A 20,701-nucleotide genomic window follows, 5' to 3' on the forward strand; every position below is an offset into this window, starting at 1 on the left:
GAATGTTTTGCTTGTTCGCGTTCTCATAATGCGTGTTTGCGAGATATTTTCCCCTGAGCACGCAAACAGCGTTCGCGAACAGGAAAAAAGCATCGCGAACAAGCAATTCCGCATGTTCGCGGAATTTCTGCGTGTTCGCGGAGATTTTTTACCGTTTCACGGAGATTTGAGTAGCGCGACTACGCAAATTCTGCCCACCCCTAATCTTAATCAAAAAAAGTAGAGCTGATGGTGCTCCAGGTCCGAATAGTATTCCCGCCTCAGTTTATAAATTGGATATTGATTTTGGGTCGTAATTGCTGGAAAAGCTTTTAGAACCTGTCTCATTACAGACACTGTTCCCCCTTCATGGCAAAGTTCAATCCTGCATCCAATGTACAAAAAAGGCCCGTGGCGAATCCCGAGAGCTATCGCGTCATCGCTCGCCATGGCGCTGAAGCTAAATATTTCATACCTTTGGCACTGTAAAGTTACTTGTCATAACTTTACCTTTCTGAATATGCAAACAACCGGCGTTAATTATCGCCGGGTAACGTGGATTTTAATCGCTGAGATAGCGTGCTATTAGCAACGGTTATCTCCTCAGCGATAAAAATCCTCACCCTAACTGCCTAACGTGAGATTATCGCTGGAAACCCAGCGATAATCTCACGCAATGTGGCGTTAGCTTGCTGATAGGGACTCACAAACGTAGCCATGATATCCACCTTCCGGATCACTGACATAATATCGACTACAAAAATATAGACTTACAAAAATATCGATGCCAAAATATAGAATACCAAAATATCGACTCCCTATCTCCAAACAGGAAAGTACAAAAATATAGAATCCAAAATATCGTTGTAAATAATATAGTTAGTCAAAATATCGAATTTTTTAAATGTTTTAAAAGTAATGTAAAATTAATGAAATAATACATATAATTAACTGACAGATACTTAAAAATACTTAAATAACATTAAAATTAATAAATAATTAATGTAAGTAAAAAAAAATTAATACATATATATTAACGTAATATTTATTAAAAATATTCAATATTTTCTGTGTAGGATAGCGGGCGGGTAAAATTTACTATTACCACTCCAGTAACTGCAATAGTAGGGAAAGCGTTGGATAGCGGGAGGGTAAAAATGACTATTCCCACTCCAGAGAATGCAACAGTAGGGAAAGCGTTGGATAGCGGGAGAGTAAAATTTACTATTCCCACTCCAAAGAGTGAAACAGTAGGGAAAGCGTTGGATAGCGTAGGGGTAAAAATTACTATTCCCACTCCAGAGAGTGCAACAGTAGGGAAAGCATTGGATAGCGGGAGGATACAATTTACTATTCCCACTCCAGTGAGTGCAACAGTAGGGAAAGTGTTGGATAGCGTAGGGGTAAAAATTACTATTCCCACTCCAGAGAGTGCAACAGTAGGGAAAGCATTGGATAGCGTAGGGATAAAAATTACTATTCCCACTCCAGAGAGTGCAACAGTAGGGAAAGCGTTGGATAGCGGGAGGGTAAAAATTACTATTCCCACTCCAGTGAGTGCAACAGTAGGGAAAGCGTTGGATAGCGTAGGGGTAAAAATTACTATTCCCACTCCAGTGAGTGCAACAGTAGGGAAAGCATTGGATAGCGTAGGGGTAAAAATTACTATTCCCACTCCAGAGAGTGCAACAGTAGGGAAAGCGTTGGATAGCGGGAGGGTAAAATGTACTATTCCCACTCCAGCAAGTGTAACAGTAGGGAAAGCGTTGGATATCATAGGGGTAAAAATTACTATTCCCACTCCAGCAAGTGCAACAGTAGGGAAAGCGTTGGATATCATAGGGGTAAAAATTACTATTCCCACTCCAAAGAGTGCAACAGTAGGGAAAGCATTCGATAGCGTAGGGATAAAAATTACTATACCCACTCCAGAGAGTGCAACAGTAGGGAAAGCGTTGCAAAGCAGTAGGGTAAAAATTACTATTCCCACTCAAGTAAGTGCAAAAGTAGGGAAAATAATAAATTAATATTTTGTTAACAATTAATTAATTATTAATACCAAATCACGTATTACAATTAATTACCAATCACACAAGATTTAATAATTGATTATTTATAAATGCCAATATATTTTTGTTTAATTAATTACCTATTAATAATTAATTAACAACCAATTGTTTTTCAATAACAAACATTAATAAATGCTAATAATACCAATTAATCATTAATTAATAATATATTGATTAACGATATACACTAATTATTTAAATAATTAATTTTTTACAATTATATTACTTCCCACCATATTCCCCTATAAACACACTACCCACTACAAATATTAAATGAATACAATTAATATAATTATCAATTAAACAATTAATACAAATTAATTACCAATTAATACAAATTATTTACCAATTAATAATTAATCAACAACCAATTAATTTTCAATACCAATTAATAATTAACTAATAACAATTAAATTACTTCCCACCCTATTCCCCTATAAACCCACAACCCGCTATAGAAGTAAAACGCTAAATTAAATTAAAGATATATTAATTAACAATATACACACATCAATTAAATAATTAATTACTTACAATTATATTACTTCCCACCATATTCCCCTATAAACACACTACCCACTACAAATATTAAATACAAGTAACATAATTATCAATTAAACAATTAATACAAATTAATTACCAATTAATACTAATTATTTACCAATTAATAAGTAATCAACAACCAATTAATTTTCAATACCAATTAATAATTAACTAATAACAATTAAATTACTTCCCACCCTATTCCCCTATAAACCCACAACCCACTACAGAAGTAAAACTCAAAATTAAATTAAAAATTATTAATAATTCCAATAAATTATTATTTAATGTATTATAATTAAATTACTTCCCACCCTACTCCCCTATAAACCCACAACCCGCTACGGAATTAAATTACACAAAAATAAAATAACATAAAATTCATTACTTTAAAAATATTCTAACATACATTACAATATTAATACATACTTTTAACACATATACTAACACTTAAAACACTATAAAAAATTCGATATTTTGAACAACTATATTATGACTGTCGATATTATTTACTTCTATATTATTGCAATCGATATTTCTTACCTGTTTTTCGATATTCTTCACCACTATATTTTGGCAATTCGATATTCTGTCCATTCTATATTTAAAACTCGATATTCTGTCCACTCGATATTTTTTTTTCGATATTATGTCTATTTACCCCACCTTCCATAGGATATCGAGGCTAAGTCAGTCCTGAAGCAGGCATAAGGAAAGTAGCGATAACAGGGGTTATCGCTACTTTTCCTGACACTGTGCTTCATAGCGTGGGGCTTGATGATAGGAGAAATGTCGCTCAGCGACATTTCTCCTGTCAGGTCAGGAACGCCCACTTTGCATCTCATTAGAGATGCAAAGATGGGCGTTAGGAATCCCCACGCTAAAGCAAGGTTTCACGCATTAGCGTGGCCTTGCTAATTAGGCGATAAAATTATCGCCGCTTTTCGGCCGAAAATGGCCGCAAAAGCAGCAATAATTTTTTATCGCCAGCTTGTAAATATGCCCCTTAGAGTCTAAGTTTACCTTTATGAATTGGGCCCGATGTATTTATCTCCACTTACGTAAGAAATCTGTAGGTGATGCAATTGCATAATTTCCAATGATGAAGGAGTGGGGAGGTACTCACACCCCCAACAAACAATGTCTCAGTCATGGACCAGTCTGAAAGGCAAATGCATCCAGCTGTACTTCCTTCTGTTTTCCAATGTTGTTCTGTGCGCATCAGAGCGGCCCTGCAGTGCTCATCACTTACACATCATTTGCTAGTCCGCAGAATGAAAGGTTCCTCTCTGCTGCATTTGTTTTGGGATTGGTAGTTCCACTAATGTAAATTCGTTTTCCAAAACAATATGGCGATCTCGTGTCCTAGAACAGTTTTACCATACTCAATGGCGTCCCGCGAGTACAGGAGGACCAGGGTGCATCCTCACGGGCTCCGGTCTCTCGATGCGGATTGCTCATGACCACTCAAGGGCTTTTCTCGATCACGCATCTGGCCTCCTCAACCTGCGTTAGGTTGGATGTCCTCTCTGCATCTCCTTTATCAATCGGTTAATTGTTCTTAACAGCAGCGTTGGCATGATGAACCAGGGTGATGGCCCTGACTTCACAGTGCCTCTCTACTGCCCAAAGTGGGGTCCCCAACTGTGTTTGCACAAGGGCAACAGCCCTAGTTTCACAGTGGCCTCCCTCCTGGAACACGGGCATGACCGTCTCCGCTTCCACACGGGTGATGTCTGAGTTTCACTGTAGCCCCAATGTTTACTTTGAGCTGGTAGTTAAAGGCGGGGCCCACACTCATACATTTTTGAACCCCAATACTTATTTTTCCTCAACAGACTTTGATACAGAGCAAAACAGAGAAAAACACAAAAGTGAGAACGAAGGAGGAGCAGAAAGGCAAGAAAACACTGACAAAGGGAGAAAGCAGTGAGGAAAAGAACCTGTAAGAGTGAGATAAAAAAATAGGGAGTATCTGGTAGGGGATTAAAGAGGCAGGAAGTTGAATCAACACAATACAGCCTTTGTATCCAGCACTCGGACCTTCGATAGTGCAGCCCTGGGCTTCTGAACGAAGCATAGGCAGGGCGGGCGGGTGGTGGGTGGGGTGGCGGGTTCACATGGAGGGTCGCACATATATGTTTTTTTTAAATTGCAGAAAATTAAATGAACTTACAGTTGCGCCAGGTCCCGCTTCTGCTCTTCTCTGTCTCGGAGGGAAGCTAGTCAGGCCCCACTGACCAATCACAATGCTGCAATGCAGCCTTGTGATTGGCTTTGAGCTTCCTGGGCGGACGCTCAACCAGGGAATAGGAGATTGGGCTTGTTCTCTATGCAGGATGTAATGCAGCCTGCATGGAAAACGGGGAATGTGCGCATGACTGGTTCAGGTGGCTCAAAAAGGCCGACCAAACACTCATGCGCACTTAGGAGTAGACAAATCACTCCTCCCTTGCCCTGCTCCGCGGACAGAGCAGCCCTGTCCACCCACCCGTCCATAAAGCAGCCGGAAGCATAAAATGATAACTTAAACTTGTTATAATTTTTTGCTTCTTCTTTGCACTGCTTAAAAGTGGTGGGGCGATTCTCCTCCGCCATAGTGGAGGAGCCGCCACAGGCCCCAGCACTCTAGCATTTATAAATTAGACATTGGGTTTCCCCCTCCTGGCATACAGTGGTTAGTGACTTTGAAAGAACAGCTGGCATGGTACTGAGCAGACGGGCATCTCACACTTTGATCACTGGGATCCGCTCGGAAGGATTCCGGTTGGGCCGCGCTTCCGGAATGCGCTCGCCTCCTCCTCACATCGTGCACTGCAAAGACCAGGCAGCAGGCAGAAGGCTGAGGCTTTAGGCTCAGGGCAAGTGGTCTTCCTGGGTGATGGCCCCTCATCCAGAAGGCAGACTAGCAGACATCAGTCCTCTGTCCTGGTCCCAACAACTAGAAGTGTTGGTGATCTTCCCTCTTGTTAAACTTAGGGGTGAACAGAGCTGCTGAACAACTAGTGGCACTCATGCACTCACCTTTATATTCCAAATCCAGACACGGATGTGATTTATTGTCTGGCCCTTTGATATTCTTCTTGTGGGTGTTGACTTCTTCGATGTGCCCTGTTGGGACGGAAAGTCCTCTGCATGTTAAAGACGTGTACTTCTGCCCTGAGTGCCTAACTGTACATTTGTCTGGATCCATAATGTTGATTTGTTTGTCATAGACTAACATGGATCATGTGTGTAAGCCATGACATAGGCCTGTCTCACAGATTGCGGTCTTGTTTGACCGGAAGGGGTGTCCAAAGCTCTACACTCACAGTGGTGAAAAGGTTCTGCATTCACCAGGAGTTAAGCAGCACGAGGGCGGTGGTGGCAACGTACTGTGGAGTGATCAGTAGTAGTGAACAGCACCTTTATACGCTGGGCCACTGGAGTGAGGTCGGCAGGCTCACTCACCTTTTTTTAAAAGTTCAGCTGCTGTTTCCTTTACTCACCCTTGGTCTACATCAGGTAGGTGTAGAGTGATGTACAGCGCAGGTGTAGTGACTCTGCATGTATTGTATGTTGTCTGGGAAGGGTACGGTGCACGGATGGAGCAGTACATGTGTGGTTGGTACTCAGTGTATATATGCATGAGAGGAATACATTACATGAGAGATGTAGAGCTGTGCAGTGCGTCCGTAGGGACCACATGTGCTGGGTGTATGTGTGCTTGTGTGAAGTACAATACATGAAGGGTAAGGAGTTGTGCAGCGTGCATATAGTGAGTGTGTGTGCTGGCAGCACATTTGCTTTGAACTAACACACTCTGGCAAAGATAGGAAAGCTTCAGTGCTGAACAGTGCATGCAGACGGAGCGTGTGTGTGCTGCATGCATGGGTACATGCAAGGGCACGATGAATAGAGGTATTCAGTGGTGAACAGTGCACGCAGACGGAGCGTGTGTGTGCTGCGTGCATGGGTACATGCACGGGCACGATGAATAGAGGTATTCAGTGGTGAACAGTGCACGCAGGCTGAGCGTGTGTGTGCTGGATGCATGGATACATGCAGAGGCACGATGAATAGAGGTATTCAGTGCTGAACAGTGCACGCAGACTGAGCGTGTGTGCGCTGGATGCATGGGTACATGCACGGGCACGATGAATAGAGGTATTCAGTGCTGAACAGTGCACGCAGACGGAGCGTGTGTGTGCTGCGTGCATGGGTACATGCACGGGCACGATGAATAGAGGTATTCAGTGGTGAACAGTGCACGCAGGCTGAGCGTGTGTGTGCTGGATGCATGGATACATGCAGAGGCACGATGAATAGAGGTATTCAGTGCTGAACAGTGCACGCAGGCTGAGCGTGTGTGTGCTGGATGCATGGATACATGCAGAGGCACGATGAATAGAGGTATTCAGTGCTGAACAGTGCACGCAGACTGAGTGTGTGTGCGCTGGATGCATGGGTACATGCACGGGCACGATGAATAGAGGTATTCAGTGGTGAACAGTGCACGCAGGCTGAGCGTGTGTGTGCTGGATGCATGGATACATGCACGGGCACGATGAATAGAGGTATTCAGTGGTGAACAGTGCACGCAGACTGAGTGTGTGTGCGCTGGATGCATGGATACATGCACGGGCACGATGAATAGAGGTATTCAGTGGTGAACAGTGCACGCAGGCTGAGCGTGTGTGTGCTGGATGCATGGATACATGCACGGGCACGATGAATAGAGGTATTCAGTGGTGAACAATGCACGCAGACTGAGTGTGTGTGCGCTGGATGCATGGATACATGCACGGGCACGATGAATAGAGGTATTCAGTGGTGAACAGTGCACGCAGGCTGAGCGTGTGTGTGCTGGATGCATGGATACATGCACGGGCACGATGAATAGAGGTATTCAGTGCTGAACAGTGCACGCAGACTGAGTGTGTGTGCGCTGGATGCATGGATACATGCACGGGCACGATGAATAGAGGTATTCAGTGCTGAACAGAGTGTGCTCTGAATCCACACTCAGTAAATGAAAAAGAGAGCGCCCACTGCAAGCGTAGTGGAGCCCCAATATCAATCCTATCAGACCCAGATCCAGTAATACAGTGTCTGGAAAAGGACTATAATAAGGGGAGGTTGAGTCCCCAAAAGATTGTCACCTGCCAAGCAGCCAGATGGGCTGTGTGAGAAGGGGGCTTCTGCAACCAGGACTGAGGGCTGCTCTGTGACCAGGACTGAGGGCAAAGGCCTGCTAGTCTACCTGCTGAGTGAGGGGGCATCCCCTGAACACCAAGGTCACCTTCCCTGGAGCCTAGAGCACTACTGCCTGCCAGCTTGCCAAAGCCAGTGTGCCCTGTGAGGGAGAGCGTTGGAAGGAGTGCAGTGGGGAGTCCCTGAGTGAGCCTTGAGGCTGTGCATCGATTGCTCCTTGCCCATGTGCAGGATGGACTCTGCAACCCTTGTATTCCAGGAGAAGGCTGTGTTGTTCTGGGTCATATCCGAAGCGCTGGGCAGAGAGCCGAAGCCATGCCGCGGAAACCCTGTATGTTAGAGGGGGTCACCGATGAACTCAGTTTGGGCCAGATAAGCAGGACCTATGACTGCTGAGATCAGCGACCCTGTAGGGGCCATCGTAGTGAGGGCAATCACAAAAGCAAGGACTGTGCCCAGATCATGAGTAACCCTTTGGTCTAGATTTTGGGATGTCTTCCGAGCCGAAGGAGAACTTCTGTGACCAGCGGGTAAAGCCCGCACACCGTGATCTGCACCTGACAAAATCCCAGAGGTTTGGCTGAGATGCAGCTGAGGATATTGCACCCTCATTGGTGCTCTGGTAGGAACCAGAGGATCACGCCAGAGCCCCCATCTGCTAGGGAAAGAGCAACTTACCTTTTGTGTCCACTGAACGGGACCAAGTCCAATCACTGGAAACCGACCGGCCAAGCATGTACCGGCCGTACCGGGCAGCATTCGTTTCCCCGGGAGGCTGGAAGGGCGATTGGCCAGTTTTTGTAGTGGAGTCCGGTTTTGTAACAGGGCAGCAGTTTTAAAAGTACTACAAAGTTACTTCTATATTCAGCAGTTTTTTGGGCAACAAAAAAGTGTCAAGTTATCTCTGGTGATTAATGTACCTGTTGGAGAGAGATGGTAGTTTTGTCTAGTGGCAGTTTTGACTCATGTAAGGTAGTGCAGAGGGTTCATGTGCCTGCTGCAAATAACTTGCACCATGCATATCAAAGAACAATATTTTATGTGCACAGCTCAGCGAGTTACTTCTTTTTTCACAGAGAATGCTTTTGTTACTGTGCATTTTATAAGTTAGAATCATAATCTAGCACAGTGAGCTATGAAGTGTCTTCAAAGAGCTGCATGCAAGCTGCATGATACAGGTTAGAAACGTTTTTTTCCCAGTCTTTCATTATCCTGATGATGCTTAAAAAAGGTTTGTTTGAGAAGAAATTGATTCTTACTGTCAAAGTCAACCCTAAGCACTGTGTTATGTTCTGAATCCTGCATTTGTGCTTCTGTAGACCAAGCACTCTTAAAAAGTGCCGACCGGTCCAGATGACATGTGAATCCCACACCTTGCAATCCCTTTTGCCTCATGTAACATTCTCTTTACACTGATTTACACACATGTATGATTCACTGTCTCTGTATGTGTGAGTGGTGTAAAGTGCTCCGACACCCTACAAATGGTGTGGGAGGAGCTATAAAACATATAAAATACAAGGGAGAGAGCGGCTAGGGATCGATGAGAGGCACCGTTGCACGGTGATAGTGAGGGACTCATTGAAGAGCCCCAACAAAGACTGTCCTATCCGGGCGCACAGTAATGTCATCCTTTGCTGTGCTTTAAAAGCTACTAAAATCTAATTGTGAGAGATCCCCGGACATTGCCATGCCGACGCCCCTTCCCCGCTCCTACCTGTGGACTCAGCCCGGGGAGACCGTCCTCGAGAACTCACACGATCTGCCATTACCATTACGGAGGCTGGCCCCGCCCCGTGACCCTCAGGTTCGAGCAGGTCCTGGCTCCGACAGGAGTGACCCGGAAGGGGGAGGGACTAAACCCGGATGTCCTTCTTTACTGCAGGAGAAAAGAAGGACTACTACAGGAGACGGGCGCACTTGTGCCGGAGAGAGACGGGAGACGGAGGAAGCAGCGAAGGTAGAGCGAGAACGGGAAGAAGAAAGAAGCGAAGCAGAGAGCGTGGAACAGCGGAACGAGGAGCCGGAGCAGCGAGGAGTGGGCGCGAGGCTGCAGAGTACAGAAGAGGAGGAAGCCGCGGAGGACCCGGACGAAGCGTGGTGCGAGGACTGGTGGACCCCACAGGAGGAGGCTGGAGAGCGGCCGCAACCAGGAAGTGTTGCGGCGGGGCCGGTGAGTGGCTAAACTACGGGGAAAACGGGACGGGGAAGAGGGTGGTAGACTGGGTTAACGGGGAGGAGGGTGGTTACAGGAACACAGGGTGTAGTGTGTTGTGGTGGTGGTACAGTGCTGCAGTGTAGAAACGTCTCTCATTTCCCTTCCTCACTATTTACAAAAAGCTACAAACACACCCCCCCCCTTGGCTTGCGACGAGATTGGTGATCGGGTCTTTGAATTCCTCACCCCACTCTGAATCCCTCGGTGCAGTGTCCTAAACCGACCATCCCCTAAAACACACGGGTGCGGTGTCGGAGCTATCTTTCTTAGCGTAGTCCAAAAAGGACAAACTCCCTGACGGCCTTCCGTTTTTTCTCTATCCCTCTCATGAGCCTCCCTGGGGAATCCATCCCGACCAGACCAGAGCAACCAACCGGAGGAGGAGACCGTCGAGAAGAGAACGAAGCAGAAGAGATCCGGAGACCACATCAAGAGTCCCTGATATCTGAACCATCGGCCATATCAACTGCTAAAACAATAAAAACCTATCCACTGGCTCACTATATTCAGCCTCCGCGTCTGTTTATCCGGCCCGCCCTCCCACAAGTGGTGTCAGAAGTGGGATCCGCCGGACACATGGAGGCTGTAATCGCCCGAATGGCGGAGAACCAAGAAAGTCTGGGGAAGGCCATGGAGAAATTCCTCACCATCGTAGAAGAAGACCGGGGAAAGTTGCAACAGGCCCTTACTGATCAAGGCCAGACCCATGACACGGCTATGGGGAAGATTGCAGACGTTTTGGGACAGCAAAGAGGTCCAAGTACCCTCCCGTCGGTGATATTGCAAAAGTACGTAGCCGGGGAGGATCCTGAATATTTCTTTAATAACTTTGAACGGATGGCTTTGGCCGCCGCCTGGCCAGCAGACAAGTGAGGACAATACCTGGGACCTCTCCTTTCGGGAGAACTACAGGCCTCCTACCAAGCCGCTAACATCCTGGGTACAACCCCGTATGCAGAAATCAAACAATGCATCATGGAACGTTTAGGAGTGGACGACGAGTGTTATAGGATGAAGCTACGCCAGATAAAGGAAGGACCCCAAGAAACTCCTAGAGCCCTATATTTCCGTGTGAGAGACATGGCTGATCATTGGTTGAAGCCCACTACCGCCACGAAAGAGGAGATTATGGCCAAGGTCTACTTGGAACAATATCTGACCTCCCTCCATCCCCCAATACAAAGGTGGGTAAGGCAGCATGCACACCTTACCCTGGATATTGCTGTTGATATCGCTAGTGCCTATAACAGAGCACAGGAAGTGCAAAAAGGACGGGAAGAGACAAACTGGAAACCTGGCTCAAGTGGGGCCCATCGACCTCCCCGACCAATTCTCAACAGAAAACCAGATCCCGTCACAATCATCCCCGGACCCCCTATCTTCAGGCCCCCTGGAATCCCGGTGGTGCGAACCTCGGTCCCTGGGCCTCAGTGTTATGGATGTGGAGGACTGGGTCACATAGCTCGATTTTGCCCGCAGAAAGAGGAGCCAATGGAAATTGGCATGACCAGGAACTTCTATTGCCTTCCCCTGAAGACTGCGGTCCCTCCTTATCGCTGTGAAGTGGCTGTCAACGGACAAAGGATGACGGCCCTTGCGGATACTGGATGTCGACAGAGCGTGATACGACCCCAGGATTTGGGAACCCAAATCGGACCGGTGGAAGGAACTGTGAACATCCAATGTGTCCATGGAGACACTAAAACGTATCCCACAACACATGTCCGGGTTCAAACTTCCACAGATCCAGGGTCAGCGTTGAAAGTGGGCCTCATTCAGCGCCTCCCAGAACAGGTCATCTTATGGAATGACTATCCTCATTTGCCCGCTTTACTCCAGGAAGCACCGCGATCTGACAAAGAATGGTTGAACACGGCCCCTTTTGCACAAGAGGAGAATCACGAGTGGCCCCCATCCAAACCCCGGAGATCCCGAAACCAAAAAAGAAAGGAAAAAGGGAAAACCCTATGCGCCCTCCCAGCTACCCCAGTAGAAACTCCGTGGGAGCATAATCGCCAATTCCGTACCGCCCAGCAGGAAGACCCGGTACTGCAGGAAGCCTGGAGTAAAGCCCTGACGCAGGAAGATCCAGTGCACGTATGTCCTTATTTCTTTGTCAGAAATGGGCTTCTGTATCGGAAGGCAGACCCCAACAGCAACCCCCAGTTATTGATCCCTTCCCTTTTCCAAGATAAAGTCCTCTATTTGGCGCATAGTCATCTCTTAGGGGGGCATTTCGGGGAGGAAAAAACGGAGCAGTTAATAACCCGACAGTTCTACTGGCCAGGGATTTACAAGAAGGTAAAGATGTATTGTCGGGAGTGCCCGGTATGTCAAAAAAATAGCCGGTACCGGCCTCCCCGAGCTCCCTTGCAACCCCTGCCCATTCTCGATGAACCGTTTTGTCGAGTGGGTATGGACATCATTGGTCCCCTCTTACCTTCCCGAAGCGGGTGTCGGTATGTGCTGGTTCTCGTCGATTACGCGACGCAGTTCCCCGAGGCCATAGCTCTACGACACCCAAACGCCACGGCCATAGCAAAGGCTGTTCTCCCGGGTGGGTTTCCCAAAAGAGGTCCTTACGGATCAAGGAACACCGTTTATGTCAAAGGTCATGAAGCAAGTGTGTACCCAGTTAGGGATCAAGCAAATCAGAACAGCAGCATACCACCCCCAAACAGATGGATTGGTGGAGCGTTACAATGCCACTCTGAAAACCACCCTAAAAAAACTCCTAGACCTTGAAACCAAGCGGTGGGAGGATTTGTTACCCCTAGCCTTGTATGCCATCCGCTGCCAAACCCAAAAAAGCACGGGGTTCTCCCCCTTTGAATTATTATACGGACACCAACCCCGATCCCTATTGGACATGGCCCGTGAGGCCTGGGAAACCGAACCTAACAGTAGTACGCCCCTGATTGACTACGCCTCAAACCTTAAAACCCATCTAGGGCAGATCCGTACCATCGTGCGAAATAATATGGAAAAAGCACAAGAGGCACAAAGATCCCAATACAATAAAAAAACAAAGGATAGATCCTTCAATGTAGGGGATGCTGTACTCCTGATGATGACTTCTTCTGACCACAAGCTGTTGGGTCAGTGGCAGGGACCCTATATGATTTTAGAAAAAGTGACCCCTGTTACCTATAAAATCGAGTTGGATAAACAGAGAGGCACATCCCAGGTGTATCACGTAAATCTATTAAAGAAGTGGGAGGGACCCCTTCCTGTATTAACCGCCCTAAAAGAACCCCAAACCCCTTTATACTGCCAGTGTATAGACAAGGAGGTGCCGGGCGACAACGCCACTATGCTGATAAAATCCCTACTACCGTTACAGGACGTGTTTTCCAACACTCCGGGAAAGACCTCTGTGGTGGAAGACGCCCTCAAAACCATTCCCGGGAAGGTAGTACGCCTAAGACCTTATCGTGTCCCCGAGGCCCGCCGACAGGTCATACGCAGTAAAGTTCACCAAATGTTGCAAATGGGGGTCATAGAACCCTCGGTGAGCGAGTGGAACTCACCGAAACTCGTACCGAAACCTGATGGTTCGGTGCGTTTCTGCATTGACTTTAGGGAAGTCAATAAGGTGTCGGAGTTCGATACCTACCCCTTACCCCGGGTAGATGAAATGGTGGAGAGGATAGGAAGAGCTAAGTATGTCAGTACCCTTGATTTGTGCAAAGGGTACTGGCAAATCCCTCTGCGCAAACAAGACCGAGAGAAAACCGCGTTTTCTACCCCTGATGGCCTATATCAATTTGTCATGTTACCTTTTGGTTTACATGGAGCTCCCGCCACATTTCAGCGGGCTATGAATCTCATCCTACGACCCCACGAAAGATACGCCGGGGCATATATTGATGACATCATAGTCTACAGCGAAACCTGGGAGCAGCATCTGTCCCATCTATATGAAGTGGTCCAAACCTTGGGGACACATGGGTTTAAAATCAATCCGGCGAAAAGCCACTTAGCTGCCCAAACGGTGCACTATCTCGGCTACTTACTAGGAGAAGGTATGATCAGGCCCCAAGATAAAAAACTGGCAGCCATATACCAGATACCCTTCCCACGTTCCGCAAAAGCACTGAGAGCATTTCTGGGTTTACTAGGGTACTACAGGAGGTTTATACCTCGATTCTCCCACATAGCCGCCCCTCTCACCGACCTACTGCGAAAGTCCGTGAAAACCGAAGCCAGACTGAGGGATCCCAGCCCCGGGGTAGTACAGTCCTTTCACGCCTTAAAATCCGCCCTGACAGCAGACACGGTGTTAGCCAGTCCTGATTTTTCCTTGCCATTTATACTCCAGACCGATGCATCTGATCAAGGTCTGGGGGCGGTGTTATCCCAAAAAAATGACAAGGGGGAAGAAAAACCCATCTTGTCCCTTAGCCGGAAACTATACCCCCGGGAACGGAACTACGCAGTAATAGAAAAAGAAGCCCTAGCCATCAAGTGGGCCATTGACTCCCTGAAATATTATCTCGAGGGACGAGAGTTCACCCTTTTTACTGACCATGCCCCCTTGGAATGGCTCGCCCGAAATAAAGGAAACAATGAAAGAATATTGTGGTGGTTTCTGTCCTTACAACCGTATAGATTCCACACCCTGCATAGGAAAGGTGCGGACCAAACCAACGTGGACTTCCTTTCACGCTATCCCTGTGACACCCCCACTAGAAAGACAGCAAGGGAAAAGGGATGTGAGAGATCCCCGGACATTGCCATGCCGACGCCCCTTCCCCGCTCCTACCTGTGGACTCAGCCCGGGGAGACCGTCCTCGAGAACTCACACGATCTGCCATTACCATTACGGAGGCTGGCCCCGCCCCGTGACCCTCAGGTTCGAGCAGGTCCTGGCTCCGACAGGAGTGACCCGGAAGGGGGAGGGACTAAACCCGGATGTCCTTCTTTACTGCAGGAGAAAAGAAGGACTACTACAGGAGACGGGCGCACTTGTGCCGGAGAGAGACGGGAGACGGAGGAAGCAGCGAAGGTAGAGCGAGAACGGGAAGAAGAAAGAAGCGAAGCAGAGAGCGTGGAACAGCGGAACGAGGAGCCGGAGCAGCGAGGAGTGGGCGCGAGGCTGCAGAGTACAGAAGAGGAGGAAGCCGCGGAGGTGCCGGACGAAGCGTGGTGCGAGGACTGGTGGACCCCACAGGAGGAGGCTGGAGAGCGGCCGCAACCAGGAAGTGTTGCGGCGGGGCCGGTGAGTGGCTAAACTACGGGGAAAACGGGACGGGGAAGAGGGTGGTAGACTGGGTTAACGGGGAGGAGGGTGGTTACAGGAACACAGGGTGTAGTGTGTTGTGGTGGTGGTACAGTGCTGCAGTGTAGAAACGTCTCTCATTTCCCTTCCTCACTATTTACAAAAAGCTACAAACACACCCCCCCCCTTGGCTTGCGACGAGATTGGTGATCGGGTCTTTGAATTCCTCACCCCACTCTGAATCCCTCGGTGCAGTGTCCTAAACCGACCATCCCCTAAAACACACGGGTGCGGTGTCGGAGCTATCTTTCTTAGCGTAGTCCAAAAAGGACAAACTCCCTGACGGCCTTCCGTTTTTTCTCTATCCCTCTCATGAGCCTCCCTGGGGAATCCATCCCGACCAGACCAGAGCAACCAACCGGAGGAGGAGACCGTCGAGAAGAGAACGAAGCAGAAGAGATCCGGAGACCACATCAAGAGTCCCTGATATCTGAACCATCGGCCATATCAACTGCTAAAACAATAAAAACCTATCCACTGGCTCACTATATTCAGCCTCCGCGTCTGTTTATCCGGCCCGCCCTCCCACACTAATATATAATGACAAATCCGTTCTAGAATGCTCCATTTTTTACCGAATTTTCTTGAGCATGAGTGGGCACTCACGCTGTTCGTGTTCTACCGTATTAAGCACTATTTCTTAGTGAAAAATGTACCTGTGCCATAGTGTTCTGCAGTAAGCAAATAACGCTGAATACTGAGAGTATATTGGGGGAAAATCCTACCGCAGGAGCACATTTAGTGCTATTTCTTAGTGGACAAAGAATTCTTGTGCCCATTTGGGATGTAAGGGAGCCTGTTGCACAAACAAAATTGTGCTAAATGCCGGGAGTACGTTGGGGGCAAACTCCTACCTCAAGAGCACATTTAACGAGCGTGAGCGGCCCCTCAAGCCCACTATAAATGTTCTATGGCATATAGTGCTATTTCCTCGTGCGAGATGCATTCTCACATCCATTTTGGACGCATGGAGGCATTTTTGAGCTATGAAATAGCGCTAAATGCAGATTTACCTTTCTTGCACTATTAAGCCTAAACTGCAGAATTCTCGTGTAATTCTGCTTGATTACACTACACTTAATTCTATGAGTCATGCCCACCCCTAGTCTTTAGACTCTGCACTCTGGGGCACTGCTATCCAGTCCCTGATATGTGTATTCTTCCTCTAAAACATGTAGAGATTAGCTAACCCTGATGAACTCTCCTATAATGCCACCTTATGTATTAGAAACTTCTCCTTTCACAAATAAAGTTAAATGTCACCACTTAATCACTCAAGCAATCCATCAGAGAGTTGTAAAGAGCGGCAAATCTTCCGTGAGGGACTCAAGGCTCTGGGGCTGATGCTAGCTTCGTGGTGATCCGTTCATTCGAACAGCCAGGTCCTGAGTCCATTCCTGAGCTGCTGGAGCAATGGGGGAGTCCTGGTTGGTTGGTGGAAGGTCAAGAGTTTGTTGATGTAAGCTGGTTCTTGAGTTGTGCCGGGCTCTGTATGCATAGGTCAATATCTTGAACTGGCATCTCAAATGGATCAGGAGCCAGTGTAGCTTCTTCATGTGAAGTGTGATGTGGGTTTGTCTGGTGAGGTCGAGGATGAGTCGAGCCGCTGAGTTTTGTATTATCTGTAATCTCTTCAGGAGATGTACCTTGATTCCTATGTCAAGGGTGTTACCCTAGTCACGCCTGCTGGTGACGAGGAACTTCTGGTGTTGACTGGGACGTGACGGTCGTTCTGGTGTTGACTGGGACGTGACGGTCCTTCTGGTGTTGACCGTGACGTGACGGTCCTTCTGGTGTTGACTGGGACGTGACGGTCCTTCTGGTGTTGACTGGGACGTGACGGTCCTTCTGGTGTTGACTGGGACGTGACGGTCCTTCTGGTATAGACTGGGACGGGACGGTCCTTCTGGTGTTGACTGGGATGTGACGGTCCTTCTGGTGTTGACTGGGACGTGACGGTCCTTCTGGTGTTGACTGGGAGCCACCTGAAGAGCTTGTGGAGCATGCATAGGGTGTGGAAGCATGAGGATGAGATTGTGTTAACCTGTTCTTCATGGAAAGCTTGCTGTCCAGGATGGTGCGGAGGTTGTATGCCTGTTCTGTTGGGGAGGGGGATGGGTCGAGTTTAGCAGGCCATTATGTGTTGTTCCATGGAGAGGTGTTGTTACCAAAGACGAGGACTTCTGTCTTGTCCGTGTTGAGCTTGAGACAGTTGCCCTTCATCCAGTCGTTGAAGCTCATCCTACATCTATGGAAGTTTTCTCTGGTGGCGGAGGGGTCTTCTGACAGCGAGATGAGCTGGATGCCATTGTTGTAGGAGATGATTTTGAGTCTGTGCGATCTGAGGGTGCTGGCTAGGGGGGTCATGTTTGTGTTAAAGAGGGTGGGGCTGAGGGATGATCCTTGGGGAACACCACAGATAATCTTCTTAGGTTCTGAAATGAATGGTGGTAATCTGATAATCTGATTCACTGGGTTCTTCTGGGGAGGTAAGTGGCGATCCATTTTAAACTATCTCCTTGGACTTTGATGCAGTGGAGTTTGTTGACTAAGATGTGGTGGGAGACAGTGTTGAAGGCGGCTGATAGGTCCAGGTGGATTAGGGCTTGTTGCAGGGATTCTGCTTATACACAGAACTATGCGTAGAACCCCAGGACCTCAGTGAATTGTGGTGTACCAGAAACTCACCTCAGAACCCAGAACCCAGTATCCGGCTAGCATAAGTGTCCCATTCGTTATCCGAGATTTGGCTCGGCGATCCCAATGAAAAGACAACCCAGAACAAGCTACTCAGTGTACTCTCAGGAATGGTGGGAATCGGAAATACCTGTTCGTATATTATTCTCACATCAGTCCACAACAGGAATCAACACAGACACGGTGAAAATAAAAAGAGTTTATTTTTATAGACCACGTGTCCTAAGATGTAGTACTTTGGCTAATACAAGCAGACAAATGATTATAATCAAAACCATCAGCATCGTTACAATACCATAGAATATAAAAGGAGTGATCATGTTATAAATGACAGTGGATACTACCACCTTCCCTTTACTAAGAAGCTAATATTATTATTATGCTAATAAAAGGTCTCTTAGGCTTGAATAGGGGACCCCATACCTCAAAGATCAGCTTAGTGAATTCACATCACAGGAGCATCAGAAGTCTTCTCGCAGGAAGGCTCGTCTTCGGTCTGAATATTAAACATGCTGTCTGCAATATTAAAAGCCCCAGCTTTCAGGTATTCGCAGCTGCCTGTGTGTTATGGCTAAATCAACCTAGAGTGGAAAACATGCATTGTCTAACAACCCAGACTGTTTGTCATACCATGTACAGACCAAGGTCGCTGCGCTGTCCAGTAGTGTCAGTGCCCATGTCCGGTTCCGAAGCTGTGTCTGCACTATCTGAGGCATACCTTGCCATCAGAGCAGCCACTTTCTTCTTCTGAAACGGGGTCTTTGTCGTGCGAATTCGTCCTGCTTGCCTTTACCCTCAGTCTGCCGGGGTTGGTCACGTGCTTGTGGAGCACCCCGACCTTTGCCACCGCCTCCGCCACCGGACTGTGAAGCCCATGTTTCCTGTGAAGAACGAGGAGAACGTTGTTCAGAAACCTGAAATCTATCAGGAGACTTTATAGTAGCACGATCACGCAGATCATAAGTGCGTTCACTACCTGACTGAACGGGAGAGGCAGGCCGAGAGCCCTGTTTCTGCTGCTGCTTTCCCTGTTGTTTTGACCGCCAATTTTGTTTCGGAAAGTTTGGACGGTCATCCTTACCAGAGGCTTCCGCCTTACCCTGCTGCTTAATTTTGGGAGTTTTGATCACAGGCTTAACTCCTAAAGAGCTACGACCCAAATCTCTGTACGCCGACGAGATTATTTTCGCAAACTCCCGTGGCTTATCCTCATCAGCAACTTTCTTCAGTTCATTACGAACTTGGAACTGCATAGCATCACCCTTAAGGTTACACATTATCATGGTAGCCACCAGGTCAAACTGTCCGAGGAGCCGCATGCCTAATTCTATTGCAGACTCCGCTCCGTGGTTATCTTGAACACGTTTAATAATGGAGGGCAGCACCGACATAGACGGAGTGCCAAAGCACTGCGAGTATGTCGCTGCAAAGACCTTGCCCCAGTTAACACAATCATCAATGTCGGGGACCAAGTCTTTAGGCAAACTAATGGTAAGGATCCTGTGTTTCTCCACAGGAGATGTATTCGGGTAAACCGCTTCTATCTGGTCAAATTTTTCAGCAAGCCAAAAGGGGAAATCATCCCGCGTTTGGGGGCGCTTGCCCATAACAGAATTAACCATAACAGGACTAATGACCACCGCGTGGTGGTCAGTAGGCTGTCCCGCAACAGCAGGTGCCCCCGCCTGCACATTGCGCGACACATACTGCACCAACGCCCTATATACCGTAATAAGGGCAGTGTGTAGTACACGCAATTCAGCCACCGTCACCGTGAGGTAACGGGGATGAGGCGTAAATCCGGCTAGTACCGGCCAAGTGGCCCCGGCAATCGATAAAGGGCCCATTCTCGGCGGTATAACCACATGGGGAAGGGCGCCATTAAACCAAATAAGATGCTGCCAAGCAGATATTGGTATTTCCTGTGTCCTATACGGTGTATAGTTCGCTGGCACGGCAGTGGCAGTGTAAGAATGAAAGGTATTATCGTCCTCACTCACTGCCGGAAGCGTCACCCAAGAGTAGAACAACTCATAAGAATGAGCCGCATCGGCTCCTACCACAAAGATGACGTTCATACCAGTGTCCGGCACCCCATACTGCGTCAAATGACGTTTCAGAGCTGCACGGCTATGCGCCGCTATTTCTATCGACATAAGGACAAGCTACACTCGAAGTAATCAGTAGCACAAGGGTTCAATAACCTTTTTAATGATCAAGCTTGAAGAAACCTATATCTACAGAAATAGGTAGGTTTAAATCCGTCAGACTTGTTATCCGGAAACAAGAATGAGGGTGTTGTGGACTAATATAAGCACTACTAAGGCGTTTCAACTCATAGACCAAACGTTAGGTGCGCCATGTTGCAGGGATTCTGCTTATACACAGAACTATGCGTAGAACCCCAGGACCTCAGTGAATTGTGGTGTACCAGAAACTCACCTCAGAACCCAGAACCCAGTATCCGGCTAGCATAAGTGTCCCATTCGTTATCCGAGATTTGGCTCGGCGATCCCAATGAAAAGACAACCCAGAACAAGCTACTCAGTGTACTCTCAGGAATGGTGGGAATCGGAAATACCTGTTCGTATATTATTCTCACATCAGTCCACAACAGGAATCAACACAGACACGGTGAAAATAAAAAGAGTTTATTTTTATAGACCATGTGTCCTAAGATGCAGTACTTTGGCTAATACAAGCAGACAAATGATTATAATC

Source organism: Triturus cristatus, chromosome 1_1 (assembly GCF_964204655.1).
Source record: "Triturus cristatus chromosome 1_1, aTriCri1.1, whole genome shotgun sequence".
Classification (NCBI taxonomy): Eukaryota; Metazoa; Chordata; class Amphibia; order Caudata; family Salamandridae; genus Triturus; species Triturus cristatus.